At 45.2% G+C, this 14,362-nt stretch overlaps 1 long non-coding RNA gene and 1 pseudogene across 1 annotated transcript in view; one reads left to right on the top strand and one right to left on the bottom strand.

Moving 5' to 3' along the window:
• The window catches only part of LOC137302368 (uncharacterized), a 37,181-nt gene that overhangs the window by 8,494 nt on the left and 14,325 nt on the right, over positions 1-14,362 (top strand). The window lies entirely within an intron of this gene.
• On the bottom strand, positions 11,254-11,425 carry LOC137302573 (U2 spliceosomal RNA; annotated as a pseudogene).

Below are 14,362 nucleotides of genomic sequence, written 5' to 3'. Positions count from 1 at the left end.
CAAGTGAGAACCAGGCAGAATATAGAAAGTTCAGAGGGGAAGTGAAAAGGAAATAAGAGGAGCAAAGAGAGAGTATGAGAATAGACTAGCGACCAACATAAAAGGGAATCCAAAAGTCTTCTACAGATATGTTAACAGTAAACAGGTAAAACGAGGAGGGGTGGGGCTGATTATGGACCATAACGGAGATCTACTCATGGAGGCAGTGGGCATGGCTGAGGTATTAAATGAATACTTTGCATCTGTCTTTACCAAGGAAGAAGATGCTGCCAGAGTCTCGGTAAAGGAAGATATTGTTAAAATACTGGATGGGCTAAAAATTGATAAAGAAGAGGTACTAGAAAGGCTGGCTGTACTTAAAATAGATAAGTCAACTGGTCTGGATGGGATGCACCCGAGGATGCTGAGGGAAGTAAGGGGGGAAATTGCAGAGGTACTGGCCATAATCTTCCAAACAACCTTGGATACGGGAGTGGTGCCAGAGGATTGGAAAATTGCAAATGTTACACCCTTGTTCAAAAAAGAGTGTAAGGATAAACCCAGCAATAACAGGCCAGTCAGTTTAATCTCGGTGGTGGGGAAACTTCTGGAAACAATAATACTAGACAGAATTAACAGTCACTTCGACGAGTGTGGATTGATCAGAGAAAGCCAACACGGATTTGTTCAAGGCAAATCGTGGTTAACTAACCTAACAGAGAGGGTAGATGAGGGAAATGCGGTTGATTTTGTGTATATGGACTTTCAAAAGGCGTTTGATAAAGTGCCACATGGTAGGCTTGTCATCGAGGTTGTGGCCCATGGAATAAAGGGGGCAATAACAACATGGACACAGAATTGGCTAAGTGACAGGAAACAGAGAGTAGTGGTGACCGGTTGTTTTTCGGGCTGGAGGGAGGTGCATCGTGGTGTTCCCCAGGAGTTGGTTCTGGGACTACTGCTTTTCTTGATATATATTAAGGACTTGGACTCGGATGTACAGGGCACATTTTCAAATTTGCAGATGACACGAGACTTGGAAGGGTAGTGTACAGTGCAGAGGATAGTGATAGACTTCAAGAGGATATAGACAGGCTGGTGGCATGGGCGGAAACGTGGCAGATGAAATTTAACCCAGATAAATGTGAGGTGATACATTTCGGTAGCAACGAGGAGAGGCAATATAAACTAGAGGGCAAAATTCTAAAAGGGGTACAGGAAAAGAGAGATCTGGGGGTATTTGTGCACAAATCGTTGAAGCTGGCAGGGCAGGTTGAGAAAGCGGTTAAAAAAGCAGATGAGCCCTGGGCTTTATAAATAGAGGCTTAGAGTACAAAAGTAAGGAAGTCATGATGAACCTTTATAAAATACTGGTTCGACCACAACTGGAATATTGTGTCCAGTTCTGGGCACTGCACTTTAGTAAAGATGTGAAGGCCTCAGAGAGGGTGCAGAAGAGATTTACTGGAATGATTCCAGGGATGAAAGACTTTAATTATGTGGATAGACTGGAGAAGCTGGGGTTGTTCTCTTTGGAACAGAGAAGGTTGAGAGGAGAGTTGATAGAGGTATTCAAAATCATAAAGGGTCCAGAGAGAAACTGTTCCCATTGGCTGAAGGGTCAAGAACCAGAGGGCATAGATTTAAGGTGATTGGCAAAAGAACCGAAGGTGATATGATGTAAAACGTTTTTACACAGCGAGTGGTTATGATCTGGAATGCGCTGCCTGAGGGGGTGGTGGAGGCAGATTCAATCATGGCCTTTAAAAGGGAACTGGATAAGTAGTTGAAAGTAAAAAATTTTCAGGGCTACGGGGATAGGGCGGGGGAATGGGACTAGCTGGATTGCTCTTGCACAGAGCTGACATGGACTGGATGGGCTGAATGGCCTCCTTCCATGCTGTAATCTTTCTATGACTCGAAGAGTAAACCGTATGACTCTGCCTAATCATATTTTGATTTTCTAGGTGCCCTGTTACTACGTCCTTAATAATAGATTCCAGCATTTTCCCTAACTATTGATGTCAAGCTAACTAGCCTATAGTTCCCTCTTTTCTCTCTCACTCCTTTCTTAAATGGCGCGGTTACATTTGCTGCCTTGCAATCCACGGGGACCATTCTAGAATCTGGGGAATTCTGGAAGATCACAACCAATGCATCCACTATCTCTGCAGTCACCTCTTTTAAAACCCGAGGATGTCGGCCATCAGGTCCAGGGGGTTTCTCGGCTTTTAGTCCCATTAATTTCTCCAGTACTTTTTCTTTACTAATATTAATTACTTTAAGTTCCTCACTCTCATTAGGCCCTTGGTTCCCCACTGTTTCCGGTATGTTTTTTGTGTCATCTGCTGTGACGACAGATACAAAATATTTGTTTCACATCTCTGCCATTTCCTTACTCCCCATTATAATTTCTTCTGTCTCTGCCTCGAAGGGACCCACGATTACTTTCACTCATCTCTTCCTTTTCACATACTTGTGGAAGCTCTTACAATCTGTTTTTATATTTCTTGTTGGTTTACTGTCAGATTCAATTTTCTCCCTCTTTATGAATTTTTGGTCATCCTTTGCTGATTTCTAAAACTCTCCCAATCCTCAGGCTAACTACGCTTTTTGACTACATTGTAAGCCTCTGCTTTTCATCTAATATTATCCTTAAATTCTCTAATTAGCCACAATTGTACCACTTTTCCCGTGGAGTTTTATTCCTCAAGGGAATGTATATTAGTTGAGAATTATGAATCATTTCTTTAAATATTTGCCATTGTTTGTCTGCCGTTATATCTTTTAATCTAATTTCCCAATCTACCTCAGCCAACTCGCCCCTCAAACCTACATAATTGGCTTTGTTTGTTTCAGACCCTAGTTTCGGACTTAACCACATCACTCTCAAACTGAATATGAAATTCTATCGTATTATGTTCACTCTCCCCCAGAGGATCCATTACTATAAGTTTATTAATTAACCCTGTCTCATTACACAATACGAGATCTAAAATAGCCTGTTCCCTGGATGGTTCCTCTACCAATTAAGTACTTTTAAAGTCTAGTTGCTGCTTTACTGTAGGAAACACGGCAGTACATTGAACACAGTAAGGTCCCACAAACAGCAATGTGATAATGACCAGATCATCTGTTTTAGTGATGTTGGTTGAGGGATAAAAATTATAATTGAATTTAAAAGACCGGTCCAGCAGTAAGATACGGGTTTTCACCCACCTGCCATGTTTCTAAACCCGACCTTACCACTGGGGAAGATACCAAGCAAAGGCTGGGCCAGGGAGGCAGGGACTCTCCACAGGTGGTGGGGGGAGATCAAGGGAGAATTGCCCAGGTTGCTCTGACACCCTCTTCTAGTGGCTGGATTCAGACCAGCAATGGTGGAGGTCGAAGACCCAGAGAAGGGGAGAAACGGCCTCAGATATAGAAATGACCGAGGCTCAGTGTTCATCACTGTGGAGTAGTTTACAATTCAGCAAATATATTGTCCATACGGAGAAAATTGTCCACCACAGCCAACTTATCAGGCGGGTAGAAGTGAACTCTTCGAGGAGTCGCGTTTCCCTTAAAAACTCTCCAGCCAAATGGTAATGTCCCTTTAAATTTACAATCCTGTCACACCAGTCATCGCCAGCTTGAATGTGTTGTGTCAGATCCTCTATCCAAGCAGTTTTCTGCTCCTGTCACTGTGACTCATTTCTATTATACACCAGAGAGAGAGAGAGAATGTACTGCAAGTCTATTTATAAATCTCAGCCCATCTCCCCATCACTCACTGAAACATTGTTGGTGCAGAGGGGTGATTAAACAACACATATTTCTCTCTGTACCTTTCTGCCAGCTGAAATGTGTCCATTATAATGAGAACAGGTGATGTGCCACATAAGTACAGTGCCTGGCATGTGATCCTTGGCACATTTATACACAGAGGCACCCTCAGAAAAGGTGGCAAATACCATGGCACTATTTTGGATGGAGAGGGCCTGAAGCTTAATTGCGACAGGCCTTTCCCCACAATATATGTGTGAGTGACAGGAGACACAGACAGAGACACGGGAGAGACAGACGGGGAGAGACAGACGCAGATATTAAAACGTACTCTTGTTTTCGATGGAGTATGACTTAAAAGCAAAGTAATGCATTGTTTCATTGACCAGTAATGTGGTGAATAGTTACTAATAGACCCGAACTCATTCATAACACCTGCAAGAATAACTTGCAGTTATAGCTTTCCCTCCAGTGGCACATGTGGACTATCATGCAATGTGAAACAGGGTGATTTTAACTCTCCCTGATCGCAGGAGCAGTTAAAATGGAGCAGCTCCATTTCCCGCTCCATTCCCATCAATCGGCCGTTTTAACGCCACTCATCTTGGCTTTTAACGAGTCTCCCGCTGGACTCCTCGGTCACATCATAACCCCTGAAATTTAACCCACTTCTGAGCAGGGAGGCCACCCCGCAGGGGGAACCTGTCGAGAAGCCTGCAAGGCACACTGAGGTAAGTTTAAAAAATAAACCGACCTTTGAGTAAATAAGGAGAAATTGTTTCCACTAACAGGAGGGTTGATAACCAGAAAAAAACAGATTGAAGATAATTGACATCTGATCCAAATACATTGGGCCCGGGGTTACCAGGGCTGCGGGTTCTCGGCGGGGGGGCTATCGGGCACGTGGGTAACGCACCCGGCGAAATCAGTCAGCTCCCCGCGCGATCGTAGCATAAATGGATCCACTTACCTGGTCTTCCGGGATCCCCACTGCTGATCTGCCCGTCGGGCGGACTGCGCGTGCGCAGTCAGATCCGTCAGCTGGAGGAGCTCTATTTAAAGGGACAGTCCTCCACTGACAGATGCTGCAACAAATAGAAAAAATTACAGCATGGAGCAGCCCAGGGGGAAGGCTGCTCCCAGTTTAATGTTGCCTCACTCCAGGTATCAATGCATGGGGTGAGGTGGAGGGGGAGGACCGAGATCTTCCCCACCCACCCCCCCCCCCCCCCCCCCGGCGGGTGGGAGGAAGCGGCCTGCCTCTGCCACCAGGAAGGCCTGGCTCGAGGTGGCAGAGGAGGTCACCAGCACCACCAACATATCGCCCACCTGCATACAGTGCAGGAGGCGCTCCAATGACGTCAGTAGGTCAGCCAAAGTGAGTACACTGACTCATTCCCCTACACTCCATCTGCCACATCACTGCCCCCACCCCACATCTCCTTCTGCACTGCCAACACTACTCTGTCACATCACCCCTCATACCCACTCAAACCTCATCCTCATCTTACCTGCACCTACTCACCTCGCCAGTACTCATCCCGCCACTACCACTCAACCCAATCCTCATACAATCTCATGGCTCTATCTCATACTCACCCTCTCATGCATCTCTTTCACAGTCAGCCTCACTCAACCTGCCACTACCTGTGCTGCAGCCACAGGGCATGCATCACATATGTGCAGCAGGAAGCGTAAGGCAAACGTGTCGTGAGCATGAAGGGGATGCACAAGGGTGTTTGAGGGTTTGTCATGGTGTTTACCTGTATTTAATTTCTGAGCAACTCACATCACAGATTATATTGGCACCACTGCTGCCATGTCTTCGCGAATCTTGTCTGGTTTGTGCAATAATGCCCTTTCCTGAGGATCACTATGAAGACCCACAACTGATGCCATCCATTGTGTCACTGCAGAGTGGGTGTAGGTGTATTTGCAGGGCTTTTTTGTGCAGACGGCTGAGAGACGTCGGCGATGTCCCCGGTTGCACCCTGGAAGGATGCGGAGAAGTTGTTGAGGGCAGTGGTGACTTTGACAGCGACAGGTAAGAAGATGGTGCTCGGGCCAGCCAGGAGCAGCTTGGCATGAAGGAGGCTGCAGATGTCCACGACTACATGTCGAGTGACTCTGAGCCTCCGTGTGCACTGCTGCTCAGAGAGGTCCAGGAAGCTGAGCCTCGGTCTGTGGACCCTGTGGCGAGGGTAGTGCCCTCTGCGACGCATCTCTCTCTGCGGTAGCCCTCCCTCCTGCTGTACAGGTGGATGTGTCACAGCGCACTGTTGTGGAGCTCCACGTGTCAGAGGTGGACGGTGAGGCTGGTGATGCTGTTCGCCCTCCGAGGAGGTCATGACTGCAGCTACGGCGGCCCCCATCCGGAAGATGTACATCTGAGGGGGTCCGCAAGGTAGGTACATATCTCTGGACCCCGGGGTAAGTGTGCAAGTTGGTGACTTTGGTTGTCAGGAGGAGGGTGGTGGAGGCCAAACTTTGTCCCAAGTGACTGAGTGGCCTCCTGCAATGGGTGAGGGTCTCCCCCACCCCCAACCTGTCAAATGGACCTTTGCTGCTGCCACAGGCTGACAGCTGCAACAGGTCCATTTGAACTGGGAGTGTTTCCCCCAGTGTGGGAAACAGTCCCAGTTTCCTTTAAAATCCCACCCCTCCTCACATAATCCCTGAATCAGGTCAGTTAATGACCTGAACAAGCAAAATAAATACGTTCAAGTGGCATCCCGCTGGCTATAATTGCCTGTGGGATTCCCACCAGCGGGGGCTGCGCGCGCACGCCGGCGCGTTAGTGGGGAACCCGGAACTGCGTGGTCCCACTCCGGGATTTCCCGATTTTCGGGGCCCCCCCGCCAGGAACGCACCCGATAGCGGGTGCTAAAATGCTGCCCATTATATACAAGATGGGTAAAAAGAGTTAAGATACAGATTAGCCATGATCTAAATGAATGGCAGAACAGAATCGCGGGAATGAATGATCTACTCCTGAGGGTGAGCGTGCAGTTCAATGGGCCCTTCCTCTCACTTGATTCAGTTCTATGGGCGCCTACATTCACAGGGGTACAGTTCCATGGACCCTGACAGTCACTGGGGGACAGTTCCATGGACCCTGACAGTCACTGGGGTACAGTTCCATGGACCCTGACAGTCACTGGGGTACAGTTCCATGGGCGATGATTCTCACTGGGTACATTTCCATGGGCACCTACTCTCACTGAGGTACAGTTCTGTGCACTCTGACTCTCACTGGGGTACAGTTCTGTGCACTCTGGCTCTCACTGGGGTACAGTTCTATGCACCCTGACTCTCACTGGGGAACAGTTCTATGCACCCTGACTTTCACTGGGGAACAGTTCTATGCACCCTGACTCTCACTGGGGAACAGTTCCATGAGGACCTACTCTCTCAGTTCCATGGACATTGTCTGTCACTCGAATACTATTCTGTGGATCCTGACACACTCTGCGAACAGTTCCATGAACACTGACACTGGGATACAGTTTCATGGACACTGACACTCACTGGGATACAGTTCCACGGACACTGACACTCACTGGGATACAGTTTCATGGACACTGACACTCACTGGGATACAGTTCCACGGACACTGACACTCACTGGGATACAGTTCCACGGACACTGACACTCACTGGGATACAGTTTCACGGACACTGACACTCACTGGGATACAGTTCCATGGACACTGACTCTCACTGGGATACAGTTCCATGGACACTGACTCTCACTGGGATACAGTTCCACGGACACTGACACTCACTGGGATACAGTTCCACGGACACTGACTCTCACTGGGATACAGTTCCATGGACACTGACTCTCACTGGGATACAGTTCCACGGACACTGACACTCACTGGGATACTGTTCCACGGACCCTGACACTCACTGGGATACTGTTCCACGGACACGGTCTCTCACTGGGATACTGTTCCACGGACGCTGACACTAATAATGAAATACCATGGATGAATAAAGAGATAAGATCAGAATTGAAACTAAAGAAAAAGGCATACACTCAGCACCTGGACAATAAAGAAGAGGATGACAAAAGGGAATATGAAGAGGTTAGGAAATAAGTTTAAAAAACCTATTCGGAAGGCAAAGAGGAATTACAAAATTAAATTATCAAAAAATACTTTTTAAAAAGTAAAGTATTCTACAGACACATAAATAACAAAAGGAAAATCATGATAGGGGTAGGGCCAGTAAGGGATGCACAAGGTAAACTCACAGGTAACGGCAGAAATGTGGAATCATTACTTTGCCTCAATATTGACACTAAGAAGATGGATAAGACATTAGAAGCAGAAATCAAAAAAGTTGTAAAGACATTTATGATAGAAAAGGGGAGATAATTGATAAACGAGTCAAACATAGCAAAGAATAGAAGGATGTGCTGATAGGTTCAGATGAAGTACCTGAACTATCTCCTCCTTGAAGGCCTCCCTTTGCTCTTTAACTGTTTTACCTGTTAATCTTTGTTCCCATTCCATAAGGGCCAGATCCCTTTTCAACTCACTGAATTTAACCCTCTTCCGGTTAAGTATCTTCAACTTTCATTGTCCTTGTACTTTTCCATAATTACTCTAAACCTAATCATATTGTGATCACTGTTTCCAAAACACTCTCCCATTGAAACTTGCTCCACTTCATTCCCCAGAACTAGATCCAGCACTGCTTCCTTCCTCGTTAGGCTGGAAACATACTGATCAAGAACCTCAGACATTTACAAAAGCTGAAACTATCCCAGCAGCTCAATCTAATACAGCACCTCCAACTAACCCAGTAACTTAAGCTAAAACTGCACTTGCAGTAAATAGATTACCTCAAACTTAAGCTGCTGCCCTAAGTAATCCAGCACCTCAACATAATCTAATACCTCAAGCAAAAACAGCACCTCAGACCAGCCCAGAACCTCAAAATAACCTAATACTTCAAAATAATACAGCCTCCAAACTAATCCAACACCTCAAGCTAACCTAGCACCTCAAGTTAGTCCAGCACCTTAACCTAACCTAGCTCTTCAAGTAGTACAGTACCTCTAACTGGCCCAGCACCTCAAGCTAATACAGCACCTCAAGCTAAGACCATGTATCTCTGAAACTGACCACAGCACCCTGAAACTGACTCTGGTACTGCAAACTGTGTTCAGGGACCATAACTGAGGCAGTGTTCAATGACTGACTATCCCATCTCCCCAAATGAGTCAGCATCCTAAAGCTGTCCACATTACGCCCCAAACCAATCACATCATCTGCAAAAAAACACAATACCCAGAAACTGACCCAGTCCCCACACACTTACCTCACCATCCACACATTGATCAAACACCCAAAGCTAACGATCGCATCACACATTGGGCTTCTGCCTCCTGTAAAATGATAACTGCACTGTCACAGCAAACCACAGCATCTGTAAACGGACCTGAAACAGTGCACATTACCCCAATACTGAGCAGAGAAACCCCAAACCACAACACCCACAAACTGACACAGAACAACAAACATAGACAACGATCTCTGATGACTCAACACGCCCAGACTGATGCCAACACTGAGGGATTGTAGAAATCCCTGACGCTCAGCCTTCGGTCTCAGCCTTGTCATGTGGGTTCATTCTGGGTTCGAGATATGTTTCGTGCGTTGAATATTTTTAGGCTGATGAATCAGTGTAAGACTTTGGTTCAATCTTGGATTCTGGGCTTGTTTTCAGTTTCAACACAAATTTGGGTTCTTGGCTTTTCTTTGTTTATAATTCATTTTACATGAGTTGGTCACTTTAGAATTGGGATTGGTTCAGGGTCCCAGTTCAGTTTTATATTCTGGGTTAGTTTGGTCAATTTGAGATTCTGTGTTGTTTTGAGTTTCTGGCTCAGTATCTGGTTGTAACATACTGCACTCAAACTGACCACAAGAGCTCCAATTAACTCAGGACCCTCAAGACTAACATTCTCCACGCATCCAAAAACACCCAGCACTGCAAAATATTCCACAGGACCCCGGCAAAGACTGATACTCACAGACTGATCTCGATGATCCCTAACATTACATCATATCTCAAAAACAGCAGAAGAGCCTGAAACAAACTACAGAACCAACAAGTGAACCAGTGGAGTCAGCTGGGGTTCTGGGCCAGGTCGGGTTTCCAGGTCTGCTTGGTGTTTCGGGTCTGTTTCGGGTTTGCTGTATTTTAATATTCTGAGTCCGTTTAGGATAATGGATCAGTTTAGGGTTTAGATCAGCCTGTGATTCTGAGTTGGTTGCAGTTTTGCTTTGGTTCAGGGTTCCAGGTCAGTTTAGGATTCTGGAACAGTTTAACGTTCTTCCACTCTGAGAGGGAAATCCAGAGGACCGGAGCTCTTGGATTGACTCGAGTTCCTTTGGAACTGTAACAATTTAGGCTACGGAAAGTGTCAGTATGAGGGTCTGGGTCAGTTTATGTTTCTGTACAGGTTTAGGGATTATCTTCGATTTAGGGCTCTGGATCACTGGGTTTTGGGATGTTTAGGGTATCCAGTCATTTCAATTTACATATTAATTTGGGGCTTAATGTGAGTTTAGAATTGTGGGTTACTTTGTAGTTATGTTGAATGTAAGATTCTGGATCATTTTCAGGTTCTGATTCAGTATTTCGTTGATGGTCAGTTTAGGGTACCTGTCACTTTTGGGATTCTGGATCAGTTTGGGGTTCCAGGTCAGTTTAAGTTTCTGGGTCACCAGGGGTTCGTGAGCTGATTTAGGGTTTTGTGCAGCTTAGTGTTTTTGGTCTCTAAAGTACTTTGGATCAGAGGGTCTCAAGAAGGGCAGAGGGCTCTTGTTCACAGGGAATTCTGTGTATGTTCAGGATTCCAGGGCACTTTTATGTTCCAGATCAAATTGAGGTTGTTCAGAAGTTTGGGCATTCATGTTCAATTCAGTTTAGTTTGGGTTCAGGTAGGGTTGTGTCTCTGGGTCATTTTACAGTTCCTGGTTTATTTGAGGTTTGTATGTGAGTTTAGGGTCTTCCAGTGTTGGGCACCGTGTTGTTTCGGTTTGAGGATCTGATTGAGAGTTGTTGCTTGTTTTGTTCAGAGTCATTGTTGGGTTCTGGTTAAGTTTAGGTTTGTGACTCGCTCTGGTTCTGCTTCAGTTTGGGGAAATGGTTCAGCGTCTGATTAAGGGTTAGTTTGGGGATTTAGGTCAAGTTATGTTTCAGTGTCAGTTTTGGATTGTAACATTGTGTGTTTGCCTTGTCGTGCAAGTGTCTGCAGGAGATTGGGGTTCTGGGTCACTTTGTAATTCTGGTCAGTTTAGGTTTCAGGTCCAGTTTGGAAATCTTCAACATCATTTCCACCTCAATATTTATCTAATTAATCTTCACAGCTTTAATTGAGGATTTATTCCACATTTTTTTTAAGTACAAAATATCAACTTTATTCTCAGTAATAATACATACAGAGACACTGGAAAAACCTGTTTTTCATTTTGAATATCTCCCCACAGGGAGGTGCACCGTTCCCAGAGACACTGCAATACTGGGTCGGTGCGTGGAGTGGACGGAGCAAGCCCCTATTCCATCTCCCTGTTCCAAAAATCAAATTAATATACGGTCCCCAGATAGGGGACGTATCAGATATTAAACTGATAAGAACAGATTTTTTTTTCAAAAAATATACTTTATTCATAAAATTTGTCACAATACATACAATACAGTTGTCATATCACATTTCAAACATACACAATACAGAATATACTTTTTGCAAGATACATAAAGTACAGTTCAATTATGATTCCAACAATACAGTTACACATTGTTCATAATTACAGTTCATGACACTCGAGGGTGCCTTATTGCATTACAATCAATAAGCTTATTGATTACAGATTAATTACAGGTACATTACATTTTATTACATAAATTTGTATTTTACATTCTGCCCGAGGTGGGTTTTCCCTGATTGCAGCCCCTCGGTTTACAATGGCGGGAGAGCTCTAAACGATAGCCTTTCCCCACAGAGCCTTTGCGGCGGCCGCACCCAGCTTCAGTGCATCCCTGAGCACGTAGTCCTGGACCTTGGAATGTGCCAGTCTGCAACACTCGGTCGAGGACAGCTCCTTGCGCTGGAAGACCAGCAAATTTCGGGCAGACCAAAAGGCGTATTTCACCGAGTTGATGGTCTTCCGGCAGCAGTTGATATCTGTCTCAGAGTGCTTCCCTGGTAACAGCCCATAAAGCACAGATTCATGTGTTACAGAACTGCTCCCTTGTGGGAGAAACTCGAACCAGTTTAAAAATAAGGGGTCTCCCATTTAAGATGGAGATGAGGAGAAATTTTTCTCTCAGAGGGTCGTGAGTCTGTGGAACTCCCTTCTCCAGAGAGCAGCGGAAGCAGGGTCATTGAATATTTTTATGGCTAAGTTATATAGATTCCTGATTAACAAGGGAGTCAAAGGTTATCGTCGGTACATGGGAAAGTAGGGTTGTGGTCACAATCAGATCAGCCATGATCTTATCAAATGGCAGAGCAGGGCTCGAGGGGCCGAATGGCCTACTCCTGCTCTTAATTAGTATGTATGAACCTGGACAGATACCACTGCATCTCTCTCCAGATCTTCTTTGCAAAGGGACATTCCAGGAGGAGATGGGTGACGGTCTCGTCCCCATCGCAACTTCGTAGTGGCACTGAGAGGTCAGGAGTGCATGAAGGATCTGGCGGGAAGGGCCCTTCTCACCACCAGCTAAGCTACGTCTTGGTGCTTGTTTGAAAGCTCTGGTGATGAGGTGTTCTGTCAAATGACTTTGGCAGAAAGCCTCATCGCCACACAATGGGGGAATCCTTCCAATCGAACACGAAGGATTGTTAATGTTGTATCCACATCACGTACTTCTGTGCCCCAATAGTTTGTTGTGACACGCAATCCATTTCTCTTGTTGTATTTTATACGATTACTGTGCGCGTTTCTGTTCTTATGGAGGTGTCTGTGGGTTCCTGTGGGCTTGATGTTGGTAATTTCAGCCTCTAATGCCTGTGTTTGAATACAGCCCACACTGACAGGAGGTAAATCTGTTCTACCTGCTGCTTGTAAGGATCCCACATTAAATCAGTCTGGGCAGCATCAATCCATTACTTACTGGGAATGGGCCCACTGCAAAAATTGTATTTAATTAATGATCTCACTCAGATAAGATCAGAGCAGGTGGAGTCGGGACAAAGAGCAGAATTATTAGCAAGCTGGGTACAAAACAGAAAATAGAGAGTAAGTGTTAAAGGTAGTTACTCAGACTGGCAAAAGGTCTGAGTGGTGAACCACAGGGATTGGTGCTGGGACCACTGTTCTTCACCATTTATATAAACGATTTGGACTTGGAAATTGGAAGTATAATTTCAAAATTTGCGGACAACACCAAACTGGGGGGTATAGTTAATACTGAGGAGGAGTGCGACACAATACAGGAAGATATAAATAAATTTGCACAATGGGCGTGTAACTGGCAAATGAATCTCAATATAGATAAGTGTGAGGTTTTAAATTATGATGGGAAGAATAAGTGGGCCACTACTTCAATAATGGGGTAAAGGAGCAGAGGCGTCTCGGGGTACAGATACACAAATCACTAAAAGTAATGACACAGGTTAATAAGGCCATTAAAAAAGCAAACCAACACTGGGGTTCATTTCCAGAGGGATAGAATTGAAAAGCAGAGAAGTTATGTTAAACTTGTATAGAACCTTGGTTAGACCACACTTGGAGTACTGTGAACAGTTCTGGTCTCCATATTATAAAAAGAATATAGAGGCACTCTATAGAGTAGGTGAAAAAAAGATTTACGAGGATGATACCAAAACCGAGAGGTTATGCTGAACAGGAAAGATTGAACAGGCTGGGGCTCTTTTCTCTAGAAAAGAGAAGACTGAGAGGTGACCTGATGGAGATCTTTAAGATTATGAGAGGGTTTGATAGAGGAGTCATAGAGAAGATATTTCCACTTGCGGGGGAGACCAGAACTAGGGGCCATAAATATAATATAGTCACTAATAAATCCAATAGGGAATTCAGGAGAAACCTATTTACCCAGAGAGTGATTAGAATGTGGAACTCGCTGCCACAAGGAGTAGTTGAGGCGAATAGCAGAGATGCATTTAAGGAGAAGCCAGATCAGCAGATGAGGGAGAGAAGAATAGAAGAATATGCTGATAGGGTTCGATGAAGCAGGGAGGGAGGGGGCTTGTGTGGAGCATAAACTCCGGCATAGACCTGTTGTGGGGAATGGCCTATTTCTGTGCCGGACATTCTATGTAAGATAGGCTGCAGCATGGCTGGTGTTAAAAGTGAATCAGTGTCAAACTGGTGAAAATGTCGGTGCTATTGGGGTGTTGGGGCCGCATCACCTTCCTTAGAATTAATAATAATAGTAACAAAACTTCACTCATTTAATCTTCTAATATGCAGAGCATATCTTTGCTTCGTTCGTGAATAATGAACCTCGGCCCTGCGAGTACAATTGCAACTGACTGTCCATAAAGTTTAATGGAAACTGAGCAACTTGTGTTGATGTATCACCAGCCTGAAAATATAGGGCTCGATTTTAAAAGTAAAGAACAGGTGGGT

Source organism: Heptranchias perlo, chromosome 35 (assembly GCF_035084215.1).
Source record: "Heptranchias perlo isolate sHepPer1 chromosome 35, sHepPer1.hap1, whole genome shotgun sequence".
Taxonomy (NCBI): Eukaryota; Metazoa; Chordata; class Chondrichthyes; order Hexanchiformes; family Hexanchidae; genus Heptranchias; species Heptranchias perlo.
The sequence above is the reverse complement of the archived record's forward strand: the minus strand, read 5'-3'. Positions and strand labels throughout refer to the sequence as shown.